This window comes from Macaca mulatta, chromosome X, assembly GCF_049350105.2.
Source record: "Macaca mulatta isolate MMU2019108-1 chromosome X, T2T-MMU8v2.0, whole genome shotgun sequence".
NCBI lineage: Eukaryota > Metazoa > Chordata > Mammalia > Primates > Cercopithecidae > Macaca > Macaca mulatta.
Genome location: NC_133426.1, coordinates 131,754,516 through 131,769,511, shown reverse-complemented (window position 1 = coordinate 131,769,511; position 14,996 = coordinate 131,754,516).

Here is a 14,996-nt window from a genome sequence, read left to right as displayed (position 1 = left end):
AATTTAAGGAACAAAGCAAAACATAAATAAAAACATAAAAATATATTCACCATGAAATATGTACAGAAACTCTTCACAAACTTTTGCACATAAACTCACATTTGGAGAAACTGAGGTATGCTCTTTTCGGTATTCTCAGTGAAAGTACTTCTAGCTTGAGTTTTGTTCAGCATATGAGGCCTCTTCAGTCTTTCTTTCCCAGCATTCTGAGGGATATTACCTTTGAAAATATAAACTGCAGTCACCTTGATGCAGTATAATGTGGTGAAAAGAGCAATGGGCTTGGAAACATGAAATAAGGATTCCAATCTCAATTATGCCACACACTGTGTGACCTTAAGCAAGTCATTTTGCCTCCCTTGGTCTTCAGTTTCTTCATTTATAAACTATCTGAGGTTGGTTGCCTACAATCACAATTGAAAGAAAAAAAGTACAAACATTATTACTAATATAAAGAGTAAAGGACGGAAATTTATAAAAAGAAGAAAGTAAAGAAAGTTTAGACTAGCTGGTTTCAAATGAAACTTTTAGTTATATAGAGGGGTGGTTGTCCTTAAAATACCAAAATATCCATTATGCTCAAATTGAACGTATAATTGCTAATATTTATTGAGTACCTACATTGCAAAAACTTTTTTGTGTATTTTACATGTATTATTTATTGGATTTTTACTAAAACCCTATGAGGTAAATATTACTATTATCCTTGTTTTATAGATGAAAAAAATTGAGACATAGAAAAGCCAAGTAATTTGACCAGTCATGCAACTAATGAGTAGAAGACCAAGAAGTTGAACCTAGAGAGTCTGGCTACAGAGGATCTGAGATCAACCATTAAGGTATGAAATAAACAGAGGAAATAAATACCCTTGCAAGAAGAAAAGGTGGGACAATGAAAGGGAAAAAGTAGAACACTAAAACTATCCAATTTCAGCAGTTGCATATTCCATAGGTATGGCAAGAGTTTGGTATTACAAAGATGGAACAATGTGAAGCACACAGGGAGCTATTTTGCTTTTGCTTTTCTAAAAGTTATCCAATAAAACAAGGACACTAATGCAGAATTAAGCTTTAGTGGCCTAAATCTTTATTCCTTGACCTGAAATCAAGAAAATAGATCAAAATATTGTTGCAACCATGTATGAATAAAATGTTGTCCTCTTGGTGTACTCTGTTTAAAATATATAAAATTAGGTGTGTGCTCCATAGATAAAGAATATTAGCCTTGTACACACATAAGAAATCTTAATACTTTCCAATTTGTCAATGACAGTTGTAGTATAATGAAGAATTTGGCTGACCTTGGTGCTCAGTTCCTGGAAGGTAGTTTCTAAATTCTTGCAATTTCCCAAGGATAAGAGTGTCTTCATTATTCATGGTGACCCTTAGTAGTTTATGTTAGTGAGGTGAACTCACTGTGGACTCCTAGATACTTTAAGCAAAGAAGATAGTACAGGATGGGAGTTGACCTTGCCAGAAAGACCATCAATGTGGTTAGACAATTGGAACTTTGAGCCATGTGACCTCTAGGGAGGGATTAGGGTTGGAGAATGTATTATGTCACCATGTGGTCAATAATTCAATCAATCATGCCTATATAACGAAATTCCAACAAAAGTCTGGACACTGAAGCTCAGATGCACTTTCCTGGTTAGCGATGCTTTGTACATATTGTTATACATCAATATGTCCTGACTTACTCGGAGAAGACACTGGAAGCTTCACAGTTGGGACCTTCTCAGACCTCAATATTTGCTACTCTTCTTTTAGATGGTCTTAGTTAGCCTTGATTTGTATTCTTTTTGCTTTTATAAAACTGTAATTATGATTATAATGCTTTTCTGAGTTCTTTGAGTCATTCTCGTGAATTATTGAACTGAGGGAATAGTAGAAAACCATGAATTTGTAGCCCATTGGTTAGAAGTGTGAGTGGCCTGGGAAACTCTGAGCTGGTAACTGATATGTTATGTAAGAGCAGTCTTGTTGATAATTATGCCCTTAACTGGTGAGATTTCGCTTAACTCCAGATAGTTAGCATCAGAAGTCATTGCAATAGTCCAGTAGGAAGTGACTTAAGGTATAACAACGAAAATATTTAAGAGAAGTTGGTCACTGCAAATGTGCATAATGAATCAGAATTGTACAAATAGTTCCTCACCTAACATATTTTTTTAAATTTTTGAACAGTATAACTTATAACAATGTTGAAGTCTACAATACCAATTTTATGGTCAGTCATTAAACCGAACTCATAATCTATGTAATTATACATTTCAGTGCACAAAGTTGAATTTCTTGGTGTAAACCAAGACCTTCACAATTTCCTTTCCTTCACGAAAATCAAAGCCTTTCAACCAGGATATTTTCATCACACTAGATAAACTGATTCCATCCATCAGCCTTATGTCAGCATTAGATAGGTAATTTTGAAACAAAACTTTATTTTACTTTTATTGAGTCTAAAACCAAACTTTAATCGCCTATCTTCATTTTTAAACTTAACTCACAGTGAGACCAACATGGTTTTTTAAAAGTCTTAAGTGTGTTATATGCACATTATAGTGTTGAGTTTTCAGTAACATTACAATTCTACAACTATGTCCACGGATACCGAATCTGTTATCAAAATGAAAAAAAGCAGCATTATTTTTTGTCTGTAATGACTTTACTGTTTCCATTTTAAAGAAAATACATCCTGTTTAGTAAAATAAAGTTAGGGTAACATAAAGAACCTAGTAAATAAGGAACAGGTTGAACTCACTCCTAACATTTACAGAGTAAGTCAATTTGTTTATTGTTTCTGAAGGAAGCTGACATTATCCGATCTGATTTTCCAAGAAAGTGAAGGATAATTGGCCACTAATGCTTAGTTCACCTTTGCCATCTTCATGACAAAGAGCGGTTTTAAATCCAGTGCTTCAGTTATCTTTTGAACAAATGTTATTGATTACTCATTAGATATCCAGCGCTATGTTTGGCACTAAGGAAACAGACAAGAAAACGCTCTTCCTGCCCCAAGGAGCTCTTATCTAATAAGACAAACAACAAAATAAGCAGACAATTAAAACACAATTTGGTAAATTCTGTAAAATGATACCCAGAATATTGTAATGGAGCATAGAGGAAAAGGCACTTACTTCTACCTGGAAGTGTCAGAAACATTTTCTTGGAGGAGAATGACTTCTTAAGTCACACCTTCAAGCTAGAGTTGGAAAAGAAGTTGAAACAAAAAAAAAGGGATTTGTAAGGTTAGAATAAAGACATGGAGGTAGGGTGATCACTCCTCCTGTTTTTCCTGTAACTAAAGGGGTTCGTGGGGCACAGGATTTACGGTGCTAAAGTCAAGAAAGTCCTAGAGAAACCAGGATGCATTTGTCTCTACTAAAAAGACAAAAATTAGCTGGGCCTGGTGGCACGGGATCCAGCTACTCAGGAGGCTGAGGCAGGAGAATCGCTTGACCCGGGAGGCAGAGGTTGCAGTGAGCCAAGATCGTACCACTGTACTCCAGTCTGGCGACAAAGTGAGACTCCGTCTCAAAAAAATATATACATATATACATGTATGTATATGTGTGTGTGTATATATATATTCCTTTAGTGGGTAAGGACCAGCATTTTTAAAAAACAAAAATGCATGTCACGCAGTAAGTTTAAGTATTCTTTCACAATTTTTTTTTTCAGGTAGGCAGATAGAGAGAGAGAGAGAGAGAGAGAGAGAGAGAGAGTGTGTGTACCTGTGTGATACATGCTTATATAAGTCAAAATCAAATCAAGGATTTCTCAAGCACTTTGGAGAAGCTACTTGTTCTTCAGAAAATAAACAAGAACCAGTTTTTCAAGTGAGCACATCTTACATGCAAGACAGGCTTTATGGGTGTTAAAGTAAATTTAAATGGAGATGAGGCCTGAAGAATCATTGAGTAGACAAAGCAAATTAGGTTTCATAAGTGACCTCAATCTTGCTGGATTTGAAAACATAAGAAAAGCTCAACTTGAGCTCTTCATTTAAAATGCCTATATTAAAGAAAAACTTAAGCTCAATCAATCAGAAGCAACCAACAGATTTATAATTATACAACTTGGGACTTCTCAACATGATAAACCAAATATGGTAACAACTGTGTAACTGTAACCAATCAAATGTTTTCTTTGCTTTACGTCTATACCCATCCTATGACAGCTTCCCCATTGCGTTCTCTCAGTAGAGCTCCTGAACACTTCTGTTTCGGAGCTGGAGCTGTCTAATTCATGAATTGTTTGCTCAAATAAACTCTTTAAAATTTTATTGTGATGCAGTTTCCCTTTTTAAATGGGCATGAGACCTGTAGAGAAAATGGGGCCTGATCTTGGAAGGGGCTCCACACTTAACTTCATACTCTACTTTCACCTCATGAAATTCTTAATAATTTGGCCTTTGACCTTGTGTTTTGAAAGTGAAGTCCAATAGAACAATGGAATATGCACATGAGCAGAGAAGGTATGCCTTGTGGCAGCATACGCACCACAAGTTCAGACCCAGGAGCATAGTGAGTGTTGAGAAGTTAGCTTGGCTGCCTGAGACACATACACTGGCCTGGGACAGGTTAGGGGTTTGCAGGGACCTAGCGGAGTAATCTCAAGTCATGACCTGAGTCCAGATAGGGAGCTCTGGTGGTTGCAGCAGCAGTAGAAATACCAGTGGTGGTAGGAATAGCTGCATACTGGGAAAAAGGAGGGGTTCCATATAAGGGAAATGCTGGGACTCAAGATGGGAAATAAGCTTGCGTGTTCTCGCATCCCATCCCTGCAGCATCTGTATAAATACTAACTCTGGGAAGGAACTGTCAGAGCTTAGTCAGTAAACATTGCCAGTGAATTATCACAAAACAAAAATAAACACATGGACATTGCAATAAAACATATCAACAAATTATTAGAATTCTTTAAAGTGTATGGAATTTCTAAATTTGAAAACTGTTGCAACATTAAGGAGTGAATATCCACGGACTTAGTAATAGCAATTACATTTAAACAACACGATTTTTATTAGAGGCTTTACATTAATCAATTATTAATAAGGGAGAAAAATTTTAAATTGTTTTTCTTTGTAATTAAATATATAGCAATAGAACGCATAAACAGGCATTTTGAATTGGATATAAATCATGAAACCGGCCGGGCGCGGTGGCTCAAGCCTGTAATCCCAGCACTTTGGGAGGCCGAGACGGGCGGATCACGAGGTCAGGAGATCGAGAGACGATCCCGGCTAACACGGTGAAACCCCGTCTCTACAAAAAAATACAAAAAAATAGCCGGGCGAGGTGGCGGGCGCCTGTAGTCGCAGCTACTCGGGAGGCTGAGGCAGGAGAATGGCGTAAACCCGGGAGGCGGAGCTTGCAGTGAGCTGAGATCCGGCCACTGCACTCCAGCCTGGGTGACAGAGCAAGACTCTGTCTCAAAAAAAAAAAAAAAAAAAATCATGAAACCACTTTCAGTTTTTTCTACCACCTTCTTAAATTACAGAAAATGTCAGAAGAAACATTAAAATTCCATCATATAAATTTATATTTACAATTAAATGTAGACTTAAATGAAACTGATTTGAATGAAGAGTTAAATCTTTTTAGGAAAATTGTTCTGCAAGAAATATAAATTCTACATGTACTAAAATTTATATTTAGACCTAATTTATCAGAAATCATCTCAATATTATTATAGCCTATGTAATACTCTTAACAGTTGTATCAGCAGAAAGATCCTTCTAAAAACTTAAAAATTATCAAAAATTATTTGCATTATTGTATTTGCCAAGAATAACTGATACCACTTTCAGTTACAGCAATGGAAAGTTAAGTGGCTAAAAGTGTATATTTTCATGACTTAATAAATAAGTATACAGAAAAGTGAGCCAGAAAAATCTTATGATAGATCAAGATGTCATATTAATAAAGTACAATCGCCTGGGCGCGATGGCTCACACCTGTAATCCCAGTACTTTGGGAGGCCAAGGCAGGCTGATTGCTTAAGCCCAGGAGCTTGAGATCAGCCTGAGCAACATGGTGAAATCCTGTCTCTAGAAAAAATAGAAAAAGTAGTCCGGCATGGCAGCACACACCTGTAGTCCCAGCTGCTTGAGTTGCTGAGGTAGGAGGATCACTTGAGCCTGGGAAGCAGAGGTTGCAGTAAGCTGAGATCAGATCACTGCACTCCAGCCTGGGTGACAGAGCAAGACCCTGTCTCAATGAATAAATAAATAAGATCATTTATTATATTATATAAAATTATTACACCAAAATATTATTTTCTTTGCATTAAGTTCATCTTGTTATTCATGTATCTACCCCATTAAGATTATAAGTAATGAAATATATTTTTTTGTGTGAATATCTTTCTTTATTACTACACCAAAATCAATAAGTAGTAATCTTTTAAAATTTAGTTACAGTGTGGAATATTTTAAAATATCAAAAATTTTCACACTATACTTAGAGTCCACTGGTCTGTCTTGCCCTATTGATAAACCTCTTTTTACCCATGCAAGATTTGAAACATCACGGATTGTCACTTTAGACAAATATGTTCATTGGATTCTGCAGATCTTCCAAATGTTGCCATAGTTTATTATAAAATATCAAAAAGTACATTTTTTAATAATAATATTTTTCTTTTCTTTTTTTTTAAATTTATTTATTATTATTATACTTTAAGTTGTAGGGTACATGTGCATAACGTGCAGGTTTGTTACATATGTATACTTGTGCCATGTTGGTGTGCTGCACCCATCAACTCGTCATTTATATCAGGTATAACTCCCAATGCAATCCCTCCCCCCTTCCCCCTCCCCATGATAGGCCCCGGTGTGTGATGTTCCCCTTCCTGAGTCCAAGTGATCTCATTGTTCAGTTCCCACCTATGAGTGAGAACATGCAGTGTTTGGTTTTCTGTTCTTGTGATAGTTTGCTAAGAATGATGGTTTCCAGCTGCATCCATGTCCCTACAAAGGACACAAAGTCATCCTTTTTGATGGCTGCATAGTATTCCATGGTGTATATGTGCCACATTTTCTTAATCCAATCTGTCACTGATGGACATTTGGGTTGATTCCAAGTCTTTGCTATTGTGAATAGTGCCGCAATAAACATACGTGTGCATGTGTCTTTATAGCAGCATAATTTATAATCCTTTGGGTATATACCCAGTAATGGGATGGCTGGGTCATATGGTACATCTAGTTCTAGATCCTTGAGGAATCGCCATACTGTTTTCCATAATGGTTGAACTAGTTTACAATCCCACCAACAGTGTAAAAGTGTTCCTATTTCTCCACATCCTCTCCAGCACCTGTTGTTTCCTGACTTTTTAATGATCGCCATTCTAACTGGTGTGAGATGGTATCTCATTGTGGTTTTGATTTGCATTTCTCTGATGGCCAGTGATGATGAGCATTTTTTCATGTGTCTGTTGGCTGTATGAATGTCTTCTTTTGAGAAATGTCTGTTCAAATCCTTTGCCCACTTTTTGATGGGGTTGTTTGTTTTTTTCTTGTAAATTTGTTTGAGTTCTTTGTAGGTTCTGGATATTAGCCCTTTGTCAGATGAGTAGATTGCAAAAATTTTCTCCCATTCTGTAGGTTGCCTGTTCACTCTGATGGTAGTTTCTTTTGCTGTGCAGAAGCTCTTTAGTTTAATGAGATCCCATTTGTCAATTTTGGCTTTTGCTGCCGTTGCTTTTGGTGTTTTAGACATGAAGTCTTTGCCCATGCCTATGTCCTGAATGGTACTACCTAGGTTTTCCTCTAGGATTTTTATGGTATTAGGTCTAACATTTAAGTCTCTAATCCATCTTGAATTAATTTTCGTATAAGGAGTAAGGAAAAGATCCAGTTTCAGCTTTCTACTTATGGCTAGCCAATTTTCCCAGCACCATTTATTAAATAGGGAATCCTTTCCCCATTTCTTGTTTCTCTCAGGTTTGTCAAAGATCAGATGGCTGTAGATGTGTGGTATTATTTCTGAGGACTCTGTTCTGTTCCATTGGTCTATATCTCTGTTTTGGTACCAGTACCATGCTGTTTTGGTTACTGTAGCCTTGTAGTATAGTTTGAAGTCAGGTAGCGTGATGCCTCCAGCTTTGTTCTTTTGACTTAGGATTGTCTTGGAGATGCGGGCTCTTTTTTGGTTCCATATGAACTTTAAAGCAGTTTTTTCCAATTCTGTGAAGAAACTTATTGGTAGCTTGATGGGGATGGCATTGAATCTATAAATTACCTTGGGCAGTATGGCCATTTTCACGATATTGATTCTTCCTATCCATGAGCATGGTATGTTCTTCCATTTGTTTGTGTCCTCTTTTATTTCACTGAGCAGTGGTTTGTAGTTCTCCTTGAAGAGGTCCTTTACATCCCTTGTAAGTTGGATTCCTAGGTATTTTATTCTCTTTGAAGCAATTGTGAATGGAAGTTCATTCCTGATTTGGCTCTCTGTTTGTCTGTTACTGGTGTATAAGAATGCTTGTGATTTTTGCACATTAATTTTGTATCCTGAGACTTTGCTGAAGTTGCTTATCAGCTTAAGGAGATTTTGGGCTGAGACAATGGGGTTTTCTAAATATACAATCATGTCATCTGCAAACAGGGACAGTTTGACTTCTTCTTTTCCTAACTGAATACCCTTAATTTCTTTCTCTTGCCTAATTGCCCTAGCCAGAACTTCCAACACTATGTTGAATAGGAGTGGTGAAAGAGGGCATCCCTGTCTTGTGCCAGTTTTCAAAGGGAATTTTTCCAGTTTTTGCCCATTCAGTATGATATTGGCTGTCGGTTTGTCATAAATAGCTCTTATTATTTTGAGGTACGTTCCATCAATACTGAATTTATTGAGCGTTTTTAGCATGAAGGGCTGTTGAATTTTGTCAAAAGCCTTTTCTGCATCTATTGAGATAATCATGTGGTTCTTGTCTTTGGTTCTGTTTATATGCTGGATTATGTTTATTGATTTGCGAATGTTGAACCAGCCTTGCATCCCAGGGATGAAGCCCACTTGATCATGGTGGATAAGCTTTTTGATGTGTTGCTGAATCCGGTTTGCCAGTATTTTATTGAGGATTTTTGCATCGATGTTCATCAGGGATATTGGTCTAAATTTCTCTTTTTTTGTTGTGTCTCTGCCAGGCTTTGGTATCAGGATGATGTTGGCCTCATAAAATGAGTTAGGGAGGATTCCCTCTTTTTCTATTGATTGGAATAGTTTCAGAAGGAATGGTACCAACTCCTCCTTGTATCTCTGGTAGAATTCAGCTGTGAATCCATCTGGTCCTGGACTTTTTTTGGTTGGTAGGCTATTAATTATTGCCTCAATTTCAGAGCCTGCTATTGGTCTATTCAGGGATTCAACTTCTTCCTGGTTTAGTCTTGGAAGAGTGTAAGTGTCCAGGAAATTATCCATTTCTTCTAGATTTTCCAGTTTATTTGCGTAGAGGTGTTTATAGTATTCTCTGATGGTAGTTTGTATTTCTGTGGGGTCGGTGCTGATATCCCCTTTATCATTTTTAATTGCGTCGATTTGATTCTTCTCTCTTTTCTTCTTTATTAGTCTTGCTAGTGGTCTGTCAATTTTGTTGATCTTTTCAAAAAACCAACTCCTGGATTCATTGATTTTTTGGAGATTTTTTTGTGTCTCTATCTCCTTCAGTTCTGCTCTGATCTTAGTTATTTCTAGCCTTCTGCTAGCTTTCGAATGTGTTTGCTCTTGCTTCTCTAGTTCTTTTAATTGCGATGTTAGAGTGTCAATTTTAGATCTTTCCTGCTTTCTCTTGTGGGCATTTAGTGCTATAAATTTCCCTCTACACACTGCTTTAAATGTGTCCCAGAGATTCTGGTATGTTGTATCTTTGTTCTCATTGGTTTCAAAGAACATCTTTATTTCTGCCTTCATTTCGTTATGTACCCAGTAGTCATTCAGGAGCAGGTTGTTCAGTTTCCATGTAGTTGAGCGGTTTTGATTGAGTTTCTTAGTCCTGAGTTCTAGTTTGATTGCACTGTGGTCTGAGAGACAGTTTGTTATAATTTCTGTTCTTGTACATTTGCTGAGGAGTGCTTTACTTCCAATTACGTGGTCGATTTTGGAGTAAGTACGATGTGGTGCTGAGAAGAATGTATATTCTGTTGATTTGGGGTGGAGAGTTCTATAGATGTCTATTAGGTCTGCTTGCTGCAGAGATGAGTTCAATTCCTGGATATCCTTGTTAACTTTCTGTCTCGTTGATCTGTCTAATGTTGACAGTGGAGTGTTGAAGTCTCCCATTATTATTGTATGGGAGTCTAAGTCTCTTTGTAAGTCTCTAAGGACTTGCTTGATGAATCTGGGTGCTCCTGTATTGGGTGCATATATATTTAGGATAGTTAGCTCTTCCTGTTGAATTGATCCCTTTATCATTATGTAATGGCCTTCTTTGTCTCTTTTGATCTTTGATGGTTTAAAGTCTGTTTTATCAGAGACTAGTATTGCAACCCCCGCTTTTTTTTGTTCTCCATTTGCTTGGTAAATCTTCCTCCATCCCTTTATTTTGAGCCTATGTATGTCTCTGCGTGTGAGATGGGTCTCCTGAATACAGCAGACTGATGGGTCTTGACTCTTTATCCAGTTTGCCAGTCTGTGTCTTTTAATTGGAGCATTTAGTCCATTTACATTTAAGGTTAAGATTGTTATGTGTGAACTTGATCCTGCCATTATGATATTAACTGGTTATTTTGCTCGTTAGTTGATGCAGTTTCTTCCTAGCCTCGATGGTCTTTACATTTTGGCATGTTTTTGCAATGGCTGGTACCGGTTGTTCCTTTCCATGTTTAGTGCTTCCTTCAGGGTCTCTTGTAAGGCAGGCCTAGTGGTGACAAAATCTCTAAGCATTTGCTTATCTGTAAAGGATTTTATTTCTCCTTCACTTATGAAACTTAGTTTGGCTGGATATGAAATTCTGGGTTGAAAATTCTTTTCTTTAAGAATGTTGAATATTGACCCCCACTCTCTTCTGGCTTGTAGAGTTTCTGCCGAGAGATCTGCTGTTAGTCTGATGGGCTTCCCTTTGTGGGTAACCCGACCTTTCTCTCTGGCTGCCCTTAAGATTTTTTCCTTCATTTCAACTTTGGTGAATCTGGCAATTATGTGTCTTGGAGTTGCTCTTCTCGAGGAGTATCTTTGTGGCGTTCTCTGTATTTCCTGGATTTGAATGTTGGCCTGCCCTACTAGGTTGGGGAAGTTCTCCTGGATGATATCCTGAAGAGTGTTTTCCAACTTGGTTCCATTTTCCCCCTCACTTTCAGGCACCCCAATCAGACGTAGATTTGGTCTTTTTACATAATCCCATACTTCTTGCAGGCTTTGTTCATTTCTTTTTCTTCTTTTTTCTTTTGGTTTCTCTTCTCGCTTCATTTCATTCATTTGATCCTCAATCGCAGATACTCTTTCTTCCAGTTGATCGAGTCGGTTACTGAAGCTTGTGCATTTGTCACGTATTTCTCGTGTCATGGTTTTCATCTCTTTCATTTCGTTTAGGACCTTCTCTGCATTAATTACTCTAGCCATCAATTCTTCCACTTTTTTTTCAAGATTTTTAGTTTCTTTGCGCTGGGTACGTAATTCCTCCTTTAGCTCTGAGAAATTTGATGGACTGAAGCCTTCTTCTCTCATCTCGTCAAAGTCATTCTCCGTCCAGCTTTGATCCATTGCTGGCGATGAGCTGCGCTCCTTTGCCGGGGGAGATGCACTCTTATTTTTTGAATTTCCAGCTTTTCTGCCCTGCTTTTTCCCCATCTTTGTGGTTTTATCTGCCTCTGGTCTTTGATGATGGTGATGTACTGATGGGGTTTTGGTGTAGGTGTCCTTCCTGTTTGATAGTTTTCCTTCTAACAGTCAGGACCCTCAGCTGTAGGTCTGTTGGAGATTGCTTGAGGTCCACTCCAGATCCTGTTTGCCTGGGTATCAGCAGCAGAGGCTGCAGAAGATAGAATATTTCTGAACAGCGAGTGTACCTGTCTGATTCTTGCTTTGGAAGCTTCCTCTCAGGGGTGTACTCCACCCTGTGAGGTGTGGGGTGTCAGACTGCCCCTAGTGGGGGATGTCTCCCAGTTAGGCTACTCAGGGGTCAGGGACCCACTTGAGCAGGGAGTCTGTCCCTTCTCAGATCTCAACCTCCGTGTTGGGAGATCCACTGCTCTCTTCAAAGCTGTCAGACAGAGTCGTTTGCGTCTGCAGAGGTTTCGGCTGTGTTTGTTATTGCCCTGTCCCCAGAGGTGGAGTCTACAGAGACAGGCAGGTTTCCTTGAGCTGCTGTGAGCTCCACCCAGTTCAAGCTTCCCAGCAGCTTTGTTTACCTACTTAAGCCTCAGCAATGGCGGGCGCCCCTCCCCCAGCCTCACTGCTGCCTTGCCGGTAGATCACAGACTGCTGTGCTAGCAATGAGGGAGGCTCCGTGGGTGTGGGACCCTCCCGGCCAGGTGTGGGATATGATCTCCTGGTGTGCCTGTTTGCTTAAAGCGCAGTATTGGGGTGGGAGTTACCCGATTTTCCAGGTGTTGCGTGTCTCAGTTCCCCTGGCTAGGAAAAGGGATTCCCTTCCCCCTTGCGCTTCCCAGGTGAGGCAATGCCTCGCCCTGCTTCAGCTCTCGCTGGTCGGGCTGCAGCAGCAGCGGACCAGCACGGATAGTCCGGCACTCCCCAGTGAGATGAACCCAGTACCTCAGTTGAAAATGCAGAAATCACTGGTCTTCTGTGTCGCTCGCCCTGGGAGTTGGAGACTGGAGCTGTTCCTATTCGGCCATCTTGCTCTGCCCCCCCAATATTCATGAAATATTTTTTTAAAAAAGATTTATATTTTAATACCCCAAACTACACATTTTCTTCTTTTTGAACAATGAGTCTCATATTTTCATTTTTTACTAGGCCTTGCAAATTATGTAGCCGACTCAGCTTGCAAGTATTACCATAGAATAAGAGAAACAGAGAGGATCTTTGTTATCTTATCAATAAATTTGTATTGTAATAGATATAGCATTAAGCAAATGAAGCTATGGTATTGTGGTAGTTACTGTTTTTGTCATGCTCAGGATATTCTCCCAGCCCCATATCTTATAAAAAGAAGTGAGCCTGTGACCTAGGCTGAGACCATCGTAGCAACCCAGCTGTATGATCCCACTGATGGGCCCACGGATGAACAAGCCAGACTGATCTGAGGTCTTCCTCAGGATTATTCAGCTGAATGTGGTAGGGAAGCCTCTCTCTTCCCTCTGGTGATGGAATTGTAGGGATGTCAAAGAACTATAAGAATATGACTCTATGGGTGTCAGAGGCCATTTTCTCCACAAAGTGGAGAAGACTGAAAGGAAGAAACTAACACTGAAAGCAACCAATAGTGGGTAGAAGAGGGAGAAAGGGAGAAAGGGAAAAAAAAAAAAAAAAAAAAAGACCCATGGGATTGAAATCGTATTTTGCATACTTGAGATTCCTGTAGCTGCCCTGTCCTTACAGCTTTTTTTTTTTTTTCCTTTTTTGATTAGGAGAGCTACTCTATATGCATTTAATATATTCACTTCTCCCTCTTAAGCTAGTGGGAGTTGGATTTCTCTTGCAACCAATATAATCCAGACTAATAGATGGATGACAACAACTTTATATTTGTGAGCATTTCATAACATATCATAGAAACTCTGAATAGCCAACAGCAATAATTCAAGAATAATTGAGATAAAATTATCATACATGATCAAAATTAAAATACTAATTTTTGTGGAGAATTTTATAATGTACAATATATGTAGAGTATATCATTTGACCTTTACACCAATTCTGTGAGCAAGACAGGGTAAGTATTATTGTTTCTGTCTTCCATACATTAGATGGGAAGCTTCATAACAGAAAAAATATATATATATTTTTCAGATTTTACAATTACCTGGCGGAAAACCATATTTTACAAATAATAAAACAGGATATATTGGCCCAAGGCTACACAAATGATAAGTGACTGGGCAGAGACTGGTTCCCCTGGACATCTAGCATTTTCTGTTTTGTGATAGGACTTGTATTTGACATTACAGATACAAAGGTGAGGAACATCCTAGTTTTCCTTCTCATAAAGAATTCATAGTCTAGTTCACAAAGAAGGACTTCTCACGTATTTCTGATCTATCCCATGCTGTCCTGTTGAAATCACTCAGCTGGTGATAAGTTTGAGGTAAAGCACTTTATATTAATAACTTATATTCACAAAAGGATCTTGAAATGTTCAGTGTTTATATATTTAATCATATTTTAACTTTTATTGAATGGTAAAAGAATTCCCCCCCCCCCCGCCAAAAAAAAAAAAAAAAAGATACAGGCCAGGTGCAGTGGCTCACACCTATAATCCCAGCATTTTGGGAGGCTGAGGCAGGAGGATCGCTTGAGGCCAGGAGTTCAACATCAGCCTGGGCAACATAGTGAGACCCCATTTCTATTTAATAGAAAAAAAATAAAAGTAACAATAATAAAATGTAAAAATTACTCAAACTGTGGTGGTGTGCACCTGTGGTCCCAGCTACTTGGGAGGTTGAGATGGGAAGATCACTCGAACCCAGGAGGTTGAGGCTGCAGTGAGTCATGTTCATGTCACTGCATTCCAACCTGGGTGGCACAAGGAGACTCTGTCAAAAAAAAAAAAAAAAAATCTTCCATAGGAAATCTGGCATATCCAGTGTGGGACTAGAACCTGGCATGTACTAGACACTTACTACTTAGTGAGTTGTATTGTTGCACTTCCTAGCACTACCTCTAATAGTTTTCTTCAGAGATGAAATATTAGGGTAGTTAAGTGATTGGGATCCCAAGTCAGAGAGAACTGTGTCAAGTCCCAGTTCTGCCATTTATGAACTCCATTACTATTACAAAGTTTAATAATCATTTTGTGCTTTACTTTTCTTACCTGTAGTATGACAATAATAATAATATTTATAAGATTTGTTGTGAAAACAAAATATAATGTTGCAA